The sequence below is a fragment of the Mustela nigripes genome, chromosome 3 (genome assembly GCF_022355385.1).
Source record: "Mustela nigripes isolate SB6536 chromosome 3, MUSNIG.SB6536, whole genome shotgun sequence".
NCBI lineage: Eukaryota > Metazoa > Chordata > Mammalia > Carnivora > Mustelidae > Mustela > Mustela nigripes.
In genome coordinates, this window is record NC_081559.1 from 190,250,256 (window position 1) to 190,272,123 (window position 21,868).

Below are 21,868 nucleotides of genomic sequence, written 5' to 3' on the forward strand. Positions count from 1 at the left end.
AGGAGGGCTCTGAAAGGCTGGCACCCCAGGTCTCTATCAAGCAAGTCCCACACCATATGCGCTCATCCCCTGCAGAGCCCCCAGCCCAATGCCATCCACCTCCCCCCCTCCACCCGCTTAGCGACGCTCTGCTGGGGACACAGTAGGCGCTCAATAAGTAAATGTTAGATGACTGAGGACTACAAACACGCTTAAACATTTATCAATACCCACAAGAAGACAAAATGCTACATTACTAGACTATTGGATAACTCTATTTAAAAGCTTTAGTTTAGAAAACTGTCCTTCCTCTCCTTGATTAGGAGGGCTCTGAAAGGCTGGCACCCCAGGTCTCTATCAAGCAAGTCCCACACCATATGCGCTCATCCCCTGCAGAGCCCCCAGCCCAATGCCATCCACCTCCCCCCCTCCACCCGCTTAGCGACGCTCTGCTGGGGACACAGTAGGCGCTCAATAAGTAAATGTTAGATGACTGAGGACTACAAACACGCTTAAACATTTATCAATACCCACAAGAAGACAAAATGCTACATTACTAGACTATTGGATAACTCTATTTAAAAGCTTTAGTTTAGAAAACTGTCCTTCCTCTCCTTGATTAGTACAAATCACCCCCCTCTGCTCTGCAACCATCTTCACGTGGACTGATTAACTCTGAAGAGAGTCCAACAGCCAAAGCTCTAATCCCATTAAACTCTCTATCTCGTGAGAAGACCAGGCTGGCAAATTCTTTCAGAATTTTTGTTTTCTTGTTTTTCACTTGCCCTTAAGTTATTAAATTCATAAGAGCTGGCAGCTTCCCAATGGGAGTGGAAATATTTTAACAACATAAAGCCAGATTGCTGTCACATCCAATGTAATGAGAAAAGTCTCATTGTGCAGCTTAGTGCAACTTAAAATACCTTTCTCATTCATCTTCAGGAAGAGGGGCCTGGGTTAGGACAAACCATTATTTTCCAATTAGCTGATTTTACAGAGCCTTCAGCCAGCTGTGGATTCGCCACATATAGCATCACCACCACGATTCCTGAGAACCTGCTGTAACCAAAACACAGGGACTCCAAAGAGGAGTAAGTAGAAGAGCCTGAAGCTCCGGTCAACCACACCCTCGAAGGGCGGGGGCTCCACACCAGGCTCACACTGGGCGCCCTGGATCTTCACAACAATCTAAGAAAGAGGTTTATTATTGTATTCCGTCACATCTAAGACAACAGCTATTATAAGAGGCACAGATATTTTACATACCATTCAAAAAGATAAAAACGCTGCCAAATAAGACACACTGGTTTCTTATCACACAGATTGAGGATACCTCCTGATTTTAGAGACGATACAGTGTGAGTCTCTGAATCAGTGAGACTGGGTGACACTTCCAGCTTCCCAGAGAAGCACAGCTCAGTCCCGGGATTGGGGAGGGTGGGTGGACACCCAGGAAAGCCTGACTCCCAACCTTGCTCTTATCCCAGAAGGCCCCACGTCCCCTACTGGCACCCCCAACGCACACGGGCTGGGGGTCCCGCATTCAGGCTTACTTCCATGACATACTTGAAACCCTGCTTTCCAGAAAGAAAAGGCAGACGTTTCCTGAGTACCAGGCACTTTCACACTCCATCACGTTTAATCCTAACGAGAGGGATGACGCTAACATGTAAGACACCTCCTCGAGGAAGGGAAACACACCCCTTCCTCAAGACACTAGCTCCCCCTGTCAGGAACTGGTCACAATATCCTGATTTTCTTGGAACAAGACACTCTATTACCATTTGCAAAAAACTGTCATAAGGAATATACAAATCTATGAAGTGAAAGAGATCCCTTAGATGTGCTGCCCTGAAGCAGTGTACAACCTGCACAGCTGTATAAAGCGGCCCTGCTACGTAAGTCAGCCACACAGATACTGCTATCCCATGTTACAGATGAGGATGCTATAGCTTATACAAGACAGTCAAATTCAGGCCTGCATGGTTCCAAAGCTACTTGGTCAGCGCTTCAGAAACTTAGAAACTGGGAAGGATCACAGGCTGTGCGCACATGCGTGTGATCATGTGTGTACACAAGAACATACTCACCACATGCCACAGGAGAGCACATGGAGAACACAGAAATCCCATGGCTGAGGCAACTGGGGAAGACTGCTCAGGAGAGGGAAGTGGATCTGGCCTAGGAGATGGTGGGACAGCAGGAGGCCAAAGGGAGCTTCCACAACAAAGGAGCAGAGGTCAGCCAGCCAGTGGGGGCAGAACCCAACCCCGGAAAAGCCTTCAGAGTAACAAGGGGGAGAACAAATTCAAGGCAGGAAGCCACACGGGGATGCCTCCGGAAGGTGGGCAGCCACCTCTGGCCCTCGGAAAACCCACCATGGAAGCCTGCCACACAAGTCAAGTCTGTGGGTTAGACGGGTGGGTCCTGAGGGCTTCTGAATTGGAACTCTGGAGAAAAGGCTTTCCATCTGGGTGACTGGGACCGGCTGTTCGCCTGCAAGGGAAAGCCAGGGAGTGGTTCTGAGGACACAGACCTCAGGCTCCAGGCTCAGGCTCACACCATCCGGCCCCAACACTCGGCAGCACGGACTGGCTTGGGGCGGGGGACGGGGGGTGGGGGGAGGATTGCGGATTAGGAAGATCAGGTCTTTCTCCTTCACAGGCTTGGGATTCTTCAAATCTTCCACAGTCGTGATTACATGTGTAATCCAAGAAAGAAGGGAGATTTTTAAACCCCCCTCAAACGGATATTAGAAATAAAGGGAGTACATGACAAAATAAAGTCTCCCCTTGGGGAAGGAAGACACTAATCGCAGGCAGCTTGGTTCAAACACTGGCCAGAAGAAGGAAGGCCACAGTTGCGGACACTGAGCAGGAGACACAGACTCCAAACACAGGACAAACGTTTCCTGTGTCTGATGAGGTTTTGGTGTTTCTCTTGGAAGCAGCGTTTAGACATCTGACTGGGTGGACGAGGGCGGCTGGGGTCACTACGCCTCATGCCTCCCTGCCGTTCTCTTAGCCTCACAAACAACAGTGCATCGTGTTCAGGGGTGCCCGGTGGCTCAGTCGGTTAAGCGTCCAGCTCCTGCTTTCTTTCACCTCGGGTCACGATCTCAGGGTCGTGGAATCGAGCCCCGCGCCAGGCTCTAGGCTCAGTGCTGAGTCCGCTTGAGAGTCTCTCTCTGACCCTCCCCCCGGTTCATGTGCATGCTCTCTCTCTCAAATAAATCAACCAATAAAATCTTTAAAAAAAGAAGCGTATAGTATTCAGCTGATCAAAAAGGAGGAACGGTGCGGGGGCGGGGGGGAATTGGTTTAACCAGTAGAGCAAGATCGATTCAGACTTCGAATTGATAAGGAAAAAGCATCCTTGACACAGAAGATCTATGCCCACCACAAGGACCCGCCCGGTGGGTGCAGAGAGCCAAGGCATGAAGTGCCAGATTCCAAAACTTCAAATGGGTGGGCCAGGTGCAGAGGGTCCGGGTTCAGGGGAGGCCGGACAGGACAAGGCCCCGGAACTCCCACAGCCGGATGCTCTGGGAACATTCCCACATGTCCGCCACGAGCAGGGGAGGCCTGAAGTGGCCGCCTCAGCCTCCCCCCACTCCCTAGGAGCAGAACAGTATTATCCTGCCTCCTTCGCTCACAAAGACCTTCTGTCTGTGATGGCACCTGACCTGTGAGGGAGCTGAGTGTCACCCCAGCCGCCGCCACCACCATCGCCAACATCCTCAGTTTATGGAGGAGAAGGATAGGGCTCAGAGAAGTTAGCGGGCTGCCAAGGAGCCCCTCCAGATAAATCACAAAGTCAAAACCTGACCAAGACCTTCCAATGGGCCACCCGCCTGGCGGCCACCACTGAGCTGAGACAGACGTGTTTATCTCCTGGGCTACAACATCGAGTCACGGCGAGGAACGCAAGCCGGGGGCCCCAGCCCACAGCCCGCATCACCGTTACAGAGACTTTTCTAAGGATTAATTACAACTAGGAAGAGGAGCTACAGCAAAAGGGGGACTTCGCTGTGTGTGTGTGTGTGTGTGTGTGTGTGTGTGATAATCCATCACGGCAGTTCACTCCAGGGAGCCATACGCTGGGAAAGGAGAGCACCAGACGTGGGCGCCACCCCCTGCCCAGGGCCACACAGGTAGTAAGCATGCCCGCTGCACAGCCTGGCAACTGGGGACCACCACATGCAGGGCCAAGAGCTTTTTTTTAGAAAACACACACACACACGCACACACTCATGCTCACAGACACACTAACAAAACGAAAACATGCGCTGTTACCAACACCCAGGAGGAAAGGAGCGGGCGCCATACGCGTGCTAGCAGCACCCTCTGGTGGTCCATCAGGGCACTGCAGCCTCCATGCACAGGGCAGAAGTGCACCGCAAGGAAAATGTGGCTAACCCCTCCTGATCCCTAATTCTGGCAGGCACCACAGTTTGCCCACACCCACTTAATCTTCTCATAAATCCAGCAGGGAAGGGGCCGATGTCCCCCCCCCTTTTTTTTGACGATTTTATTTATTTGAGACAGAAAGAAAGAATGTAAGAGCCCAAGAGCAGCAGGAGGGAGAGGCAGGCTCCCAGGGTGGGACTCGATCCCAAAACCCTGGGATCATGACCTGAGCCAAAGGCAGACACCTAGGCGACTGAGCCACGCAGGAGCCCCTCTGCTATCCCCACTTTAGATGAGTACGCCGAGCCCGGGCAGGAGACTGCCAGGTCATGCAGCAGGCGCACACTCCAACACATCCCAGGCCCAGTGCCCAGGCTAAATGAGTCACCACGTGACATCTACTGCTGCTTTTTGAGTGGGGAGAGGACCCGTCCTGGCAGCCCAGTCCTGACCGGCCCAGCAGGTGAATCAGACCCAACACCAACCAGGGACTCTCTGTCCTCATCACAAAGAACCACTGCGTAGCCAGTTCTCAATCTGCATTAAAGTTATTTTCAAGTCTTATGGTGCTCTCCCATTTACAGCCACAGTTCTATGTGAAAGAAATGCGGCTGAGCCGGAGAAGCCTGACTCAGAAGACAGGTGAGCATCCATTCCCACGGTGTACAAAAGCAACACGATTCCTCTTGCACTATTTGAGTCAGGATGGGGTTACCTACCCTTGGGCAGGTGCTGGGTTCGAGGGCTTCTTGGGTATGGTGGGGCTCTGCTTGGATCCACAAGGAATTCTGTGAACACTCATGGACTTGTCTATTCTATAAACACTCTTCTACATGTATGCTATGTATCAACTTGAAAAAAGCAAATTTTAAAGGACAAAAATGTAAGGACAAAAGCAGATTCTGATTTGCAAGTGGATCTCTTATTTAAAATGACACAGGAGGTGAGAGAGAGGGAGCCGTGACGATCAGACCCGGACGTGAAGCCTCCTCTGCCCAAGGAGCCGTGCGTCCCCGGCACCTGCGGGTCTCCTGAGGGTCTGTTTCCTCGTCTGCTGTGGCGGCACCGCACAGGACCAGTTCAGGAACCAACACCTCAAAGACCAGCGGTAGGAAGTGCACCAGCCCAAGACAGGGCCTGGATACACCATCCCCTACTGGGTCCCCCCGACCCTATGAAAGATTCTGTGGAAGTCTGTGAATCTCTACAGGTCCAGAACAGAAGTGGCCTTCAGATGAAACGGGGTCTTTGAGCCTCAATGACAGCGCCCCCTGAGCCCAAGCAAGAGAGTGAACACAGTTCCACCCCACAGTGCCTCCACTACAGCCCGCAAGCCCTACAGGCACCTGCCCTCCCGCCCACACCCCACACCCACAGATCATCTCCCAGGGGCCCTCCCAGCTCCAAGGATGGGGGACTGAAGCTCCAATAGGGGCGTACCCTAATCTGTGGTATTATCATGCCTCTCACAAATGCTGATGAACACACGAGCTTCTGTAACTCACCAAGTTAAGGTTTTATTCAACGGGAGGGAGAAATCCTATGGGTGCTCCTTTGCTGGAACTGGATTAACAAAATAAAATACGAAATGCTCAGGATCAGCTATAATTAACGCTGGGCCAACAGTTGCATTATAATTTTATGCATACACATTTCTTCCATGCTGAAAGTTGGCAGAATTTTTTTAAGCTATTTTTAAGCACTCCCCGAGTGCGAGCCTCGGGCAATGGAGTATATGCACGTTTAACATAATCCGAAGTGCAGAGCTGGCCCCCTTCCTTGGGAAGGCACCACAAGTAACACACGTGAACAAGAGCCCACTTCTCCAGCTCTCCACTCTCCAGCCCAGCAGATCTGTGCGAAGATCTGAGAACGGGGCGGGGGGGGGGGGGACCCTCCCGTGCAAAGGATGGAGGTGGCCCCAACTGCATCTCTGGGATCATTTCCACATGAAACACGAAGTGTGTGACATCTTGCAGAGTTTTATAGGACATGTGAGGGAGAGAGCAACGCCCACGGTAGCCACCAGGCCTCTGACTTCCCAGTGTTTGGTTTTTTTGTTGTATTGGTTTATTTTGCTTCCTTTGAGTTTCTGAGGAGTCTTTTATCTCACTTCTGAAGGGAAAGGGCTGCAGGTCCCAAGCTCTGGGTTCAAACCCCGCCCACACCGCAGCTTCCAAGCGATGGGGCAGCCTTTCCCTTCCCAGAGCTGCAGGCCACTCAGTGAGAGAAGGGGACCACTGAAGCTGCTGCTGACCTCATGAGGACAATGGCGGGGGGTGAAGGGGGGTCATGGGGGAACCAGTGGGAGAAGGGCTTTTGCAGGCAGCAAAAAGCGGTGTAAATGCAGAACAGAACCGGTTCTCTGAAACCCAGGGCAGTCGGGCTGGTTGACTAAAGCTACGAACCGTGTGCTCGGTGGCTCCCCTCCTAGCACTGGAACTGTCCGTAGAGAAGCCAGCGTGGGAGCCCTACACACACACACACGGGCACAAACATGCACACGTGTATATAGCACGTACCTGCATGTACATGTATTAGATGCACGCAGCACGCATGAGCTGTGCGTGCATGTGTGTGTGTGGACACGTGCTATTCACACACGTACACGTGTAGCACAGATGCACACACTCACACACGCTTCCCTTAGGAAAAGACGCGATGCAGGCCACTCAGAAGCTCTCTGAGGGACGGACATAAACCACCCCGCGTGCATGATGACAGGGAGTAGAACCCACGGCTCTGGGAAGAGAAAGCACCACGAGGAGGGCAGAAGAAGTCGGGCGAACAAGGAAAGAAGCAGAGCGGCCAGGACTCACACTTCCAGAGTCTGAGGCAGACCGGCGCTTGGGGGACTGGTTGGGGGACCTGAACGGCAGGAGCTGGGGACGCGGATCCCATAAAAGAGTGTGCACTCCGCTGTGGACAGACAACCTGGTGGGGTTCCCCAGCCTCCTCCCTCCCCGGCAGAAGCTCAGATTCTACCCATGGTGTCTTCCCTGCGGCACCCCAAGCCACAGGGGAAGGAAGAGCCAGGACCCAAGGAATCGGGAGATGCCGGGTCACCGCAGCCCGTGTTTAATGCCCGGGCCTGTCTTCTGATTAGACCTGCCCCGCCCCTGTTTCCTCATTCTGCTTCCCACATTATTCTAAAGAGGAACTCAGCTTCCTCCAGCATCACCCCAAGTACACGGCCTGGTACCCATTAGCAAAGATGCCACCTGCCCGGTCCCCATTCCTGCTGCCTACTCACGCCCCACCGCTGGTAACCCAAACACAAAGCCCTGAGAAAGGCTGGCTCTGGCCCAACCCTTCTCCTGCCTGGGCTAGGCTTCAGTTCAGTGCACGCCAGCCCACGTAAAGCAGGGGTGCGAGGCGGCAGGAGAGGGGAAGCGCACGGCTGCATTTCCCGGGCTCAGGCTGGACAGTCTCATGGGTAGAGCGGGCTCGTCAGCACAGCCTCTCGGGGGTTAGAGAGGGCTCAGCGCATGTTCTGTGCTGTCATGTGTTAGGAACTCTTCCTGCCCGAGGACCGGCTCTGGAGGGAAAGCTGCTCAGCCGCCAGGGCTCAAGACTGCAAGCCTCCGCTCGCCTACAGGAACAGGAGCCCCGGTGTGATTTCAAACTCTCTAGAAGCCACGGGAACACAAGAAGAAACAAGTAAAATCAATTTTAACCACATGTCCCCTGTAATCCAGGATATCCAAAATATTACCATTTCACCTATACTCCATGTGTAAAAGATGGATGAGAAATTTCATTCTGTTTCTTTTTTGTACCAAGTCTTCGAAACCCAGCATCTATTTTCTACTTACAACGTACCGAAGTTTGCACTAGACGCAAATCCAGGATTCACTGTCTTTCCAGACCCCAGGCAACTTTCCCACTGCAGATCAGAGAATCGTGGCATGTGGATTGCACTCCCCCGCATCCAGAAGGACCGGAGAGGGCCTCCACCACCCCAACATCTTTGGGACCCACTGAGTTAGGAAAACCTACACAGGAAATTAGTACGTTTAGATCTTGTCGACCACGTTTAGACCCCGTCCACACTGTTACAGGAGAGGGAGAAGACAAAGGGGTATTTTCATTTATTACTGTCATGGGCTGAGAAGCCGCCTGTCTACTCCAGGATCCTGGGGTCATAATCAAAAGAGATTCAATAAAATAAAAGCCTGGACAGGAACTGAAGGCTGACAGGGCAAACATGCAAATTCAACTTCAAATTGTAAATGCCTGCGCTACTTATGAAAGCCTGAAACGAGTCTCAGTGATAAATTAGTCTGAACTTGAAAATTAATTCTTGGAGAAAGAACTGTCCTCTTATATCCAGCCATGCCACAGTTTTTTGTTTTTTGGTTTTTCTGCTTTTTGTTTTTTTTTCAAATTCCAGAAGAGCTTTAAATTAAGCAGGAAGAGCCAGTAGGAAAAGAGTTTTCCAAATCCCACCAGCCACCCCCCCCCACCAGACTGATCCAGCCCCCTCTTCCTAGGAACTAAGATGTGAAGTAAGTATTAGGTATATTCTCCAAATGCCTGGGCTATTAGGAAAAAAAGCCCTTTTTAACTTATGTTCATTAGCTTCATAAAACAACATTTAGTAAGTGCCTAATGTATGTCACACATTATGCCGGGCACATTTAGAAATGAGGAAGATACAGACCCTTCCACTCTGTTCATGAGAATAATTTAAAGTGACTATGGTTTTATTTGTGGTCGAATTTCATACTCCTGCTATGGAAAGCTCAGAGAGGTGCCTGAATCCGGCCTCCAGGCCAGCGTCTGCACAGGACAGACAGCCCTACCAGACCCTCACCTTCAGGGTCCCGGCAGGTACCGTTCCTGTTCACACAGCTGGGAACTTCAGCAGGTCAGGCAACTGCCCTTGTCCCTGACCTGGCTCCAGCTAGAGCAGTCTGAGGGTGACCATGGCAAGGCCAGCCCCTCCAGCTATATCTGAACAGGCTCTCCAGTGGTCCTGGGGGTCTTCTACCCTACAAAGCTGGCATCCCAGCCCTTCAGCCACACCTGATGGGTGGCCCACAGCCCCCACCCCTGCAGGAGCCTGCAAGTGTCTCTCAAACCGCCAGCCGAAGGTCTATACACACACACGTCCCCTAGGGGGCGATAAAGGGCAAAGGAGAACTGGCGTCCAAGCACTGGTTCAGGGCCACAGGCTTGAAATTCTACAAAGTGGGGAGGGCTGGCAGGTGCCTGCAGTGTGCCGAGCAGACTTGTTTTAGTTCGAGAACCTTTCTTCAAGTCTCCGCTCCAACCTCACTTTCTCAGACAGCCTTTTCTTAAACCCCTTCAATGTAAGTTAGGTCTCGGTTAGTCTCGCCCTCCCTGTGTTCACTTTAGCAGCAACTACCACAGTGTGTGATCGTGTATTTAATGGCGTGTCTGTTTAACCTCTGTCTCCCCTAATAGACTGTATCCTCTGAAAACATCAATTTTATTTCATTCAAGATACAGTTATAAGCTTAAAAAGATCAATGCTACGGGCTAATAAAGATACTCACCTATAAACAGAGAAATGATGCTGACTTCCTTTGTTGTGAGGACTAGAACGAGTCCAGCGCGCTCACCTACAAGGCCCTGAGGATGTTAACCACCTCATTCCTCATTCTCACTTCCTGGCAAAACAAGTCAAGACCTTGTGCTGGGGAGAGACCCATGAGCTCCAAGTGGGACAGCCACCAGCCAGCCCCCAGCAGGGGGAAAGCACTTCACTGCTCTGGTCTCCAACTTTGTAAAATGGGACTAGATGCAGCATGTGGAACACTGGTTTGAAGAGAAAGCAGACCCAGACGAAGGGCCTGGAAGTAAGATGCTCTGTGAGACAGAACAGGGTCCAGGTTTGCGCAGGGCACCCCCCCGCCCCCAGCAAAGGGACGTCCCACTTCAGCCTCACAGCTTCCAAGGGAATTCAGCTCCTTCCTGGAAACTTACACCCTCGGTCATCTCTGTGCTCCCCGGGTCTGTGCCCCCCGCCAAAAAAGAAGCAAAAGTCAGTCCTTTCTTTGAAATACAAGAAATACACTCAACTCAAATATTCACGCATTTAAGTAGAAAAATAATAAATAAGCAAGTGTGGGGATAATCCCTAAAATGAAATACAAACAGAAACAAATGAATAGAACCGGACTTTAAATAAGCAACATAGGGGCGCCGAGGTGGCTCGGTCGATTAAACCCTGCCTTCAGCTCAAATCATCATCTCAGGGTCCTGGGATGGAGCCCCACATTCGGCTCCTTGCTCAGTGGGGAGCCTGCTTCTCTCTCCCTCTCCCTGCTGGTCCCCCTGTTTGTGCACTCTCTATGTCAAATAAATAAAATCCAAAAAAAAAAAAAAAAAAATGAGCACCATACCTGCACTGACATGGGAGGGAAGAGCTGGGGAGAGCCAGCCAGGTCACTAGGGAAGCCTGCGCTTACACCCCCTCGGCCCCAGGTCAAAGAGACACAGAGATCTGATGAAATACTGAACTCGAGTTAGTGGGTCTCTTTCCCAGAGACAGAGGTTAGCAATTTGGAAACTATTTTTAGTAGATCCTAGGACTGAGCAAATAAGTTACTTGCTATGGGTACTGGGAGACAGTCTCTTGGGTCAGAGAAGGGAGTTATAGATATGGAAAGGGAAGAGTAGAGTAGACCCAGTGCTGTTGGGTTGGAATTGGAAAAGATCCACAGAATAGATGTGGGTCGGCCACGTGTGAACTTTCCACGCGTCTGCATGGTGCGTGTGCACACGTGCGCCCATTTCCCCACCGTGCTGAAGACCAATCAGTGACATTTTGGCCATCATGAGATCCCCTATTCTCACATCTCCAATTCTCAATACCACTCTCCGCTTCAACCCGTTCTCCTCCAGACACAGCCGATTCCAGAGCTGGAGAGGGAATGTCCTGTTGTTCAGAGACCAAGGAAGTTCTCACAGAAAGAAGGGACACATCAAAGAGGCTTCAGCTAGCCAAATATTGAGGAAGTCAGGTCACAAAATTCAACAATGTTAAAGGATTAAAAACCACTGAATAAAGAATTCATGAGTCCACAGATTCATAAAAAAAAAAAAATGGGAAGCTCTTGCTCACAAAGACAGACACGGAATAAATGCAGAAGAAATCACGGCATTCAAGACCCATCTCCTGGCAAGCATCGGTGGTAACGGGGCCTGGCAAGAATCATCAGCAGAAGCTAAACCGAGGGGAGAACAAAGTCTGAGAAATGCAGAGGGGCGGGACAGGGACCGGGTCTCAAAATGCCGCATCGTGAGCCAATTACCAAGGAGAAGAACAGTAACTGTACTGTACCTCGTGAGAAGCTGACCCCCTGGCCTGCACCCCAGGCACACAGGGCCCGAGGGCAGGGCGCCTCCTGATGGCAGGGTCAGGACTGTGGTATTCACACCCACACCGCAGGATCCCAGCACCATCACGACCAAACTTCTCGCAAGGCCCGAGGGAGGGATGCTCTACAAAATCACGGGGCCATACTTCTCAAGACTCTCAGTGTGTGCAACACAAGGACAAAGGAACCGCTCCCTGCTCAGGCGGTGAAGGGACATGGCAGCCAAATGCAGGGCCGGAGCCACGGCCTCCAGCGGTTTTACATGGAATTGTTGAAACTGCGGAAAGTGCACTTCCATTGGCAAAATCTGAAGAGCGTTCTGTCGATGCTCCCGTCTCCCTCTGATCACCGAAGCCGGCTGTGTGGCAGAATGTCCTTGTTTGAGGACACGAACACTGGCAATATTTAGGAGCGGGTCAAAGGGCTTTACGGCTGCAACTTGAATCCAGGGCTTTGGAGAGGAGGGAGGAGGCAGGGGAGGGCATGAGGCCGTTCTGGGATGTCCTCAGTCCAGAAACTCACCAGCGACCAGGAACATGCCCAGTCTTAAACCACAGGACCTCATGTCACACCCCCTCAGTGGCTCTGACCACACCCACAGGCACAGTTTAGGAACCACGGAGATAAGGCGGTCACCGGGGCTGGTCAGGAACAGACCCAGAGACTCGCCCAGCTGATGGCAGCAGCAGAACAGGCAGAGAAAGAGGGAGAGACGGAAGGCAACCTCAAGAGGGGCAGCGAGACGGCCAGAGGGACGGGGTGCGACGCTCGGACACCTGAGCGGCTGTGCTAAGGAATTCTTGTTTAACGTAATAGCAGCGACAGCAAACGACACCCTGATGCCACCAGTGCACCTCACAGCTGAGAATTCCAGACTCTCTCCGCCCTTGAGCCACTCTGGCCAGGACCCCCAAAGGTCAATGGAAGCACCATGTCCAGCCCAGGACTCTTCTCCCAACCAGCAGGACAGGCCTCCTGGGGGCCACCAGGGGTCAAGGGCACAGTGCCCTCCTGGCTACCCATTTGCCCTTGACCCAGTCCCCGAAAGCCAGGCAGGAAGTCGTCCCCAATTCCATCAGTGGTCCCCGCTCCCTGAGGTCCTTCTGTGCCTTCTGCCCAGTTCCTGCCAGGAAAGCTGGTCTCCCCACCCATGCCTCTCACGTGGGCACTTCTCACGTGGCCTCTGACTAGAGAGCAAGACTCAGGAAAAATCAAAAGGAAAATTACAGCATGCAGTGTTTCCCTGATGACTTCCTTCCAAAAACTGAGAAGGGGAGAAAGAGGCAGCGGAGGAGAGAGACAGGCATGAGAAGAGCAGAATCAGAGCCCAGCATTCAGGGTTCCTGGCACTCTGGCCACCAGGACCCCACAATCTCCCTGAAAGTTCAGGGACCTCCTAGGGCTCCCCACCCCCAGCCCTGCAAGGCAGACAGGGAAGTGAGGACAAAAGCTGGGTCCGCCCGAGTGCAGGCAACCCCACTCCAGGCCAACAGCAAACTCCGGCAGGCAACGGGTCAGGTTAAAACCCCAACAGTGGACGCTTCTGGACTCTGCCAGAAAAGCAGGAAGATCCATTAAAGGAAGGCTGCGGTTCCCCTCCGGGGGAGCGAGGCAGTGCAGCACCTCTGCTGGTGCCAGGACTGCAGGGGCAGGAGCTTGCGGCCAAGGTGAGGTTCAGGTCCTACCACTGCAGGGCCAAGGCGGCAGCCGGGCAGCAAGCAGAGGCCCAGGGATGCCGGGCATCCAGGGCTGGAGGCCAACAGCACAGCCCGGTGGTCTCCAGCAGGGACTCCAAGAATCTCTCCGGAGCCCACGAAGGCCCTGTGCTCAGCTGGGCACGCTCTAGCTCCCCAAGCCCTCAGGGCCCCCTTGAAGGCACCCACCTGAGCACCAGCCTCAGAGGTCACCCTTCCCGGGACTCCACCCGTCGGAGAACAAGCTCCTCACAGAGGATGCGCTCCCATGATACAGAAATGGAAACAGACCCCAGGGAGCCCTGAGGACTGCCGCATGGTGGGGCCGCAACTCCAGGCGAGGTCTCTGACGCCGCACAGCTGCTGCCACCCTCCAGCACCTTCATCTCCAGGGCTCCCCCAGACCCCCACCGTGATGGCTGGGCAGCGGGACGGGGGGCCCCAGACTCGGGCAGCGGACAGGCAGGGCCAGGGAAGGCTGTCCGGACTCGGCACTGGGGCCCGGCCCTGAACACGGAAGGCCCTGTGGACAGTCAGGGAGGGACCCTGGGCTCACGCAGGCAGCTCACCCTGCTGGGGTCCTTCGTGCCTCCCTCGCTGCCTTTACCCCTGCTCTGCCCTCTGCCCTCCCGCCGCCCTGGTCACGGCTCCGATGTCACCCGAAGGCGCTGGGGAGGCCTTCCCCCCGCCCCAGGCAGCAGCAGCCTTGACACTGTCCACACACCCACACACGCACCCCTCAGCGAGCTGATGCACGAGCATGTGGCTGCGGAGCCATCCCCCCGGTCAACACACACGACAGAGCTCCCCGGGGACCCTGCGGTCCGTGCCACTCCCCTCATGGCTCCTGGGAACTGTGGACTGCTTTCTAGCCCTGTCGTTCTGCCTTTTCTAGAATTTTTGAAAACCGGAAATCAGTCTGTTGTTTTCAATCGTAGAATAAAGAATTTATCATCTTGACCATGTCTACGTGCACAGCTCAGTGGCATTGAGCACATTCCCGCTGCTGGGCAGTCGGTCCCACCGCCTGTCTCCAGTCTCCAGAACCTTTCATCTTCCCAGGTGAACCCCCATTCCCATGAATCACCCCAGTCCGACCTCCTCCGAGCCTGCAGCAAACTCTGCAGCGTCTCCCGCAATCTGGCCGCCCCACGCGCCTCACCGAAGGGCCGTCACCTGCTGGGGGTCTATCCTCCTGGGTCTGCCTTACTTCGCTTCGCACAAGGGGCTCAAGGTTCATCCACGTCACCGCACGCGTCCGAACTTCCTTTGGAAGAAGGGATCCTGCCCGGTTTTCCGTCGCACCACATTCCGTTCGGCCGCTCGCCCGTCAGCGGACGTCCCGATGCTACTGTATACAACGCTACGAACACGGCGTCCGCACACCTCGCAGACCTGGAGCCCGAGTGTTCTGGGGCGGCCCACAGACCTGCTGGGTCAGACCTGCTGGGCCAGACCTGCTGGGCCACACGGACTCTCGTTTTCCCTTTCTGAGGCCCCTCCACTCGGTCTGCACGTTGCCCCCGACCGCGCACGAGGGTTCCAGCTTCTCCACGTGCTCACGGTGGGTCTTCTTTTGTGCCTGGTTCTTTCACGTAATGTGGTTTGGTTTGGCTTCGGTTTTTAAAGATTACATTTTTTTTTTAATTTTATTTATTTACTTGAAAGACAGAGAGAGAAAGATCACAAGTCGGCAGAGAGGCAGGCAGAGAGAGAGGAGGAAGCAGGCTCCCCGCTGAGCAGAGAGCCCGATGCGGGGCTCGATCCCAGGACCCTGAGATCATGGCCCGAGCTGAAGGCAGAGGCTTATCCCACTGAGCCACCCAGGCGCCCCTTAAGATTACATTTTTAAGGAACCTCTATGCCCAACCCCCAAGGTCAAGAGCCGCAGCTCTACGGACTGCGCCGGCCGGGCGCCCCTCACGTACAGGCTTCTCAGGCGAATCCTCGCTGCGGCCGCCTCAGCACTCCACTCGTTGGTGCTGACGAGCCACGCTCCGTCACACGGCTGGAACACGACGTGTGTAGCAATTCCTGGGGTGATGAGCCCCTGGGGCGCCTCCAACGTGGGGCTTCCCCAAATAGAGCAGTTACGAGCACGTGCACACATCTTCGCATGGACACGCGTTCCATTCACCTGGGGCAATTGCGGAGGAGTGGCACTGCCGGGTCGGACGGTGAGCGCGTGTCTCATGTGGTGCGACACCTTGCCTCCAAAGGATTTGCAAAGCGTCTGCGCCAACCTGCCTCCCCACCCCCACCCAGGGGCGCTCTGGGGACTCCCCGTTCTTACCCACCCTGGGTGGCATCAGTCTTTGCAGTTTCAGCCACTAGTGGATGTGAAAAGCCATCCTGTCATCTAAGTTACATCCTAAGTTACATCTCGCCTGTGATAATGACGTTGAGCATCCTTGCCCATGTGCCGGACCCACTTGCACCAGATTCTCTGTAAAACCTCTCTCAAACATTCTGCTCATCTTTTTTTTTTAAGATTTTATTTTTTTATTTTATTCATGTATTTGTGAGAGAAATTGCAAGTACATAGGCAGACAGAGAGAGAGGAGGAAGCAGGCTCCCTGCTGAGCAGAGACCCTGATGTGGGGCTCGATCCCAGGACCCTGAGATCATGACCTGAGCGGAAGGCAGAGGCTTTAACCCACTGAGCCACCCAAGCGCCCCTTTTGCTCATCTTTTAACTGATTTCGTCTTCTCCATGGCTGTGAGCTAGTTCCCTGTGAACAGGATTCTTGGGGCCCCCGCAAGTCCAGCTTCTGGAAGCACCTTTCCTCGAGTGCCGTGTGAGCTGCTGAAGGCTCAGGCCTCAGCCGAGACCCCACACACACAGCAGGGCTGGACACAGGGCAGCAGCAGCAGGAAGACGCTTTCATCTCGGGTGACCCAGGTCTCCCCCAGCTGCCAGGCCCAACAGCAGACCCCAAACCTTCACACCTACAGCCCAGGTTCTGGAACCAGGCAAGGTCCTAACAGACGGCCCAGAAGGAACCTCCCTAAGGGCTCAAGGGCCCAACGTGTGCCAGGCTGCCGGTGCCAATACTGAGTGACCACGGAGCTCCCTGTCACCAAGCCTGACCTTCCGCTTCTTTGTTTGCAAAGCAGAGATGACCTGGCCACTTCGCAGGGCTTTTGTGCGGAATAAACTAACAAGACGTGAAACACGTGACTGATCCCCGCTGACTCCCCCACAGCAACTGTCTGCTTTTGTAAAGGGTCAGGCCACAGTTTCACGTATTTTATTGTGTATTATTACAAAATCCCTCCGTTATGTATTTAATTCTCAAGGACACTACTGCAATGTAGAAGACGGTCAGGGGAAGGCGAGGCTCGAGAGCCAGAAGGAAAAGACGGATGGTGGGAAAAGGGAAAGCAGCCTGTCATACACCAGGTGTGTCCCCACGCCTCCTCTCCCGGATCCTTACAACAGGAGCTGGATTTGTACACAAGGTGACAGGGACGCCCCAACCCGCCAAGGTCCCACAGCCCTGAGAAAGCAAGACCAGGACTTCCACCTGCTTCTCCCACCCGAGGCCCCCGCTCCCTGCATGACCTGAGCTTGGCTCCCCACCTGTGGCCCAGGGGCAGGGATGTCAGGGCAGGGCTCCCTCCTGCTCAGGACGGAGTCCCAGAGCCCTGAGAGGCTCCCAACCACAGGGCCTCAGGGAGGGCTGCACCGGACAGTCGGCCCCAGGGGACTCTTCAAAGTGGCAGGGACAGGGTCTCAGTCCCCAGGATGGGTCTTCTGAGGTGCTTCTGGTAACCTGCCCAGTGCTGCCCCAGCGTCTTGACCAAGCTCAGATATAAAAACAAGGAAGGGCACGGGGGCGGGGCGTGGTGCTCAGCCAGTTAAGGGTCTGCCTTCACCCAGGTCATGATCCTCAGGTCCTGGGATTATGCCCCATGTCAGGCTCCCTGCTCAGTGGGGACTCTGCTTCTCCCGCTCCCAACCCCACCACCTGCCACAGCTTGTGCTCCTGCGTCTCTCTCTCTCTCTGAAATATATAAAGTCTTAAAGAAATAAAGTAAAATAAAAACAGGGAGAATTCAAAGGCCTTCTCTCTGCCACCGCAGGAAGGAACCAGAGCTGTGCTTTTTAGGGACCAGAGATGCACTAAGAAGCCTGGAAGTTTCAGGTCCCTATGCCTGTTGGGTTCTTCACTCCCCCTTCCCTAAAAGCAAACACAGATGGAAGGCTTGCTGGTCTCTAAGGTAAAACCCAATCAATCACCAGTCCCATGGGCTTCCCCTCTCAACTGTTTCTCTGAACCTGCTCTCACCTCTATTCCCACAGCCACTGCCTTGGGATGAGTGCCATCAACCCTGGGCTTTCCTATGATGGCACCTAATGATGGGACTTACTCTGGCCTGCATGTTTACTCTCCAAAAAATGTCCTCCTATGTATCTGTTTTGTTGTTTTTTTGTTTTTGTTTTTTTAAAGATTCCATCTATCTACCCGACAGACAGAGATAACAAGCAGGCAGAGAGGCAGGCAGAGAGAGAGAGAGGAGGAAGCAGGCTCTCTGCAGAGCAGAAAGACAAATGCGGGGCTTGATCCCAGGACTCCAAGATCACGACCTGAGCCGAAGGCAGAGGCCTTAACCCACTGGGCCACCCAGGCACCCCCCTATGTATCTTTTTTAACTACAAAAATTGCTGTACAGCTACGGTAATTCAGAGAGTGTAGTACTGATGAATGACAAATGGAGAGAACAATGGAATAGACCACAAAGCTCAGAGCTGGACCCACACATAATTTTCAACAAATGGTCCAAGGTAAATTCAGTGGAGGAAGGAAAGTCCCTTCCAACAAATGAGTCTGAAAACATTGGATATCCACGGGGGGCGGGGGGGGGGGGGGGGGGGGGGGCTTGGGTGGAGATCCCTACCTCACACCATACACAGACTAACTTGAGGTAGATAGTAGACCTAAACCTAAAAGCAATTAGTATAAAGCTTTAAAAATAAATAAATAAAAACACCCAGGGGAATATCATCATGACCTTAAAATAGAAGAACACTTTTTTTTCCTTTTTTTTTTAAATTTATTCATTTGACAGAGAGATCACAAGTAAGCAGAGAGGCAGGCAGAGAGAGAGGAGGAAGCAGGCTCCCCACTGAGCAGAGAGCCTTATGCGGGGCTTGATCCCAGGACCCTGGGATCATGACCTGAGCCAAAAGCAGAGGCTTTAACCCACTGAGCCACCCAGGCGCCCCAACAACATTTCTTAGGATACAAAAAGCACTACCTATAAAAGCAAAAATAATGGTAAACCAGAATTTATTACAATTACAAACTTCTGAACAAAAGAATATAAAAACTAATAACCAAGCAGAGACTGGAAGAAAATATTTACAACACATATATATGACAAAAGACTCATATTCAAACTATATATATATATATATAGAACTCCTACAAGCCAACAATTAAAAAAAAAAAAAAAGAAATGAAAAGAAAAGAAAAGCAACCCAATGTTTAAAATAGGCAAAAAAACTGAAACAGACATTTCTCCAAAAGTGATATACAAATGGGTGATAAAGTCCAAGAAAAAGTACTCAGGATCACTGATCATCACAGAAATGCAAATTAAGTGAGATGCTACTGCATTCCCTCTAGGACAGATCAAAGGAAAAACAGTGACAAGGCCAGCTGGGTGAGCATGTGGAGCAAGGGGAATTCTCCTGCGCTGCTGACAGGTGCAAAACAGTACAACTATTCCAGGAGGCTATCTGGAAGTTTCTTTAAAAGTTGGGGCACCTGTGTAGCTCAGTCACTTGAGCACCTGGCTCTTGATTTCAGCCCAGGTCCTAATTTCAGCGTGGTGAGATGGAGCCCCTCCTCACGCTCAGAGTGAAGCCTGCTTAAGACTCTTTCCCCCTCTCCCTCTGGCCCTCCCACACCCGTGCGCATGTGCGTGTGCTCTCTCACTCTTTAAAAAAAGTAAAAGTTAAGGGGCGCTTCGGTGGGTTAAGCTTCTGCTTTTGGCTCAGGTCATAATCCCAGGGTCCTGGGATCCAGCCCCACATCGGGCTCTCTGCTCCGCAGGGAGCCTGCTTCCTCCCCTCTCTCTGCCTGCCTCTCTGCCTACTTGTGATTTCTGTCAAATAAATAAAATCTTAAAAAAAATAAAATAAAAGTTAAATACACCTCTGCCCTACAAGCCAGCCATCCCACTACCCAAAAGCAATGCAAATACAGATCCACGAAAAACCCTGGACACAAATGGTCATGGCAGCTTTCTTCACAATAACCCCAAACCGGAAATAAGCTCAGATGTTTGTCATATAAACATCCATACAATGGAAAATAAAAGAAACACAACCCTGGATCTCAGAACCTCTACGCTGAGTGAGAGAAAGCAGACACCAAAGAATTCTATGATGTTCTACAAAAAGCAGCATCTATGCTAACGTTACCCAGACCAGTGGTTGCTTGGGGAGAGGGGAAGAATTGGGTGGGAAGCAGCAAGAGAGAACTTTCTGGAGCGAGGACAGAGCTCTACACTGCCGGGGTGTGGTAATACAGGGGGTCACACTGTACATTCACGGCCTGGGCAGTTCAGTCTATATATTAGCACACCTCAAAGAAACTGTCTTCAGGCAGCTGCTGAGGAAAACTGGCAGGTCCTATTCCTCTCTCATTGATCAACGTTTCATAAGAAGGCCCCAACAGCTGCCTGCTGTTCCAAAGACCATCCCCACAGACCCCTAGGACCCCCACCCCTGCCTCCCGCCCCAACCCCCACCCAGGTCACATAAAACACACCTGTGGGTGGCTCACAGGTGATGTTGGTACCACGGACTCCTTTGCAGTGTACCTCTGCTCACTCCTCAAGTTCCAGTTCAGGCACCTCCTCCTTCAGGAAGCCCTCCCAGAATCCCCTGGCCTGAATTCTCAAGGCTCACTTCCATCAGAGCACCGGGCACTTACTCCTAAGGGACGGGTTTTCCACTGCTAGGCTGGTGCCAGAGCCTCAGGAGGAAACAGTGTGTCAGATCTGACCTTCCATTCACAGCTCCTGGCACAAAGTTTGGCGCAAACATCTGGGTGAACTCAGGAATCAGCTTGGCAGAAAAAAGGAAGGAAGGAAGGAAGGAAAAGGAAAGGTCCTGAGGGGCAGAAAAGTGGTGGTGCCCCCCTGAAGACAAGATCTGGTGGCAGAAAAGCAAAGAGAAGATCTGACACAGAGAAGGAAGCCAGTAAGGACCCCACAGGGAGCCGTGGGGCTGGCTTACAAGGCCCTTCAGGAGGCCAGGACGTCCAAGACCCCCAGTTCCAGAATGCCACTCCCAGAGCCCCCTGCTCCTCCTTTCCAGGTACCATGGCTGAGCGGGTCCCCACAGCCCCCTGAGGACCCCAGCAAAGCCAGGGGCTGCTCTGAAGCCCGGTCTCCACCCTGCCCAGCCTGTGTCAGCCCCGACCCAGTTTGGGGCACAAAGGCACACCCTTCCAGACTTCAACATTTGCAGCTCCATTTGTTACTTGACTTAAAAGAAAAAAAGTCTGTTACCAGATCTAAAATCCTTTTTTATGTTAATATGCCAAGCATAATCTTTTTATAAGCAAACTCAATTATCTATATATTTTCCATTCCTTGACAAAAAGAGAGACGACTTCAAATCTGTAATAAATGTTTAATATATCTATTTGCTTTTCTCCTGGATTCCTTTTTTGTTTTTTCCTTTAAATTAATCAAAGTCTACCCCACCTTTCCAACCACAAATATTTTCAAGTAGCAAGTAGATGACAATACACTAGGCTTTAGTATGGAGAGACCAGGTCGGAAAGAGATAAACACCAGCGCCACCAGGCCCTCAGTAGGGAACAGGATTATGTCCGAGGGAGGGCACAGGGGTTCCAAGAGGTGTGATGTCCCGGAGGTCAGGGATCTGGTGATGGGCAGATCTCCTGGACTCAGAGCACCTGTTCTCTCCACACTCCCAATCCTTTCAGCCCTTAAACTTGACACCTGCCCTTGAGAAATTTCAAAGACATGAAATTTTAACAGGATAAACAGCTGAGAACAAAGAGAAAACTACACTCTAGGCTAAGTCCCCTCTACATAATTAAATCGGCCCAGCTTGAGGGGAGACGCGTGCGTGAAACTATCTATAAAAGGAAATGCAACTAAGGGAGTCTTCTCCATATACCTAATTCCTGACTGCCCTTGCCCTAGGCAAAAACTTAATTCTACTTAAGGACAGCTATCTTTGAGAAGTTGTTCTGCAAATTATACCGCACTGGGAGAAAAGGAATAGGGACCATTTTCCCAGGTAAATGAGAAAGGCTGAGCAGGGAGCCCTTTGGTAACAGATCTCTAATCGGCTGTGACGACCGTCACGGCCTGCTAATCTCCTAACGCCGGGGCCCTACAGACTCTGTCCTGCCATCACGCATTACCCTGCTCCCCTCCATCAACC

The 21,868-nt window shown here is 52.4% G+C and overlaps 1 protein-coding gene across 1 annotated transcript in view; it reads right to left on the reverse strand.

Annotated features, from left to right (window-relative positions):
* Window positions 1–21,868, reverse strand: part of ZFAT (zinc finger and AT-hook domain containing) — a 188,897-nt gene that overhangs the window by 165,199 nt on the left and 1,830 nt on the right. The gene's annotated exons all lie outside the window — the stretch shown is intronic.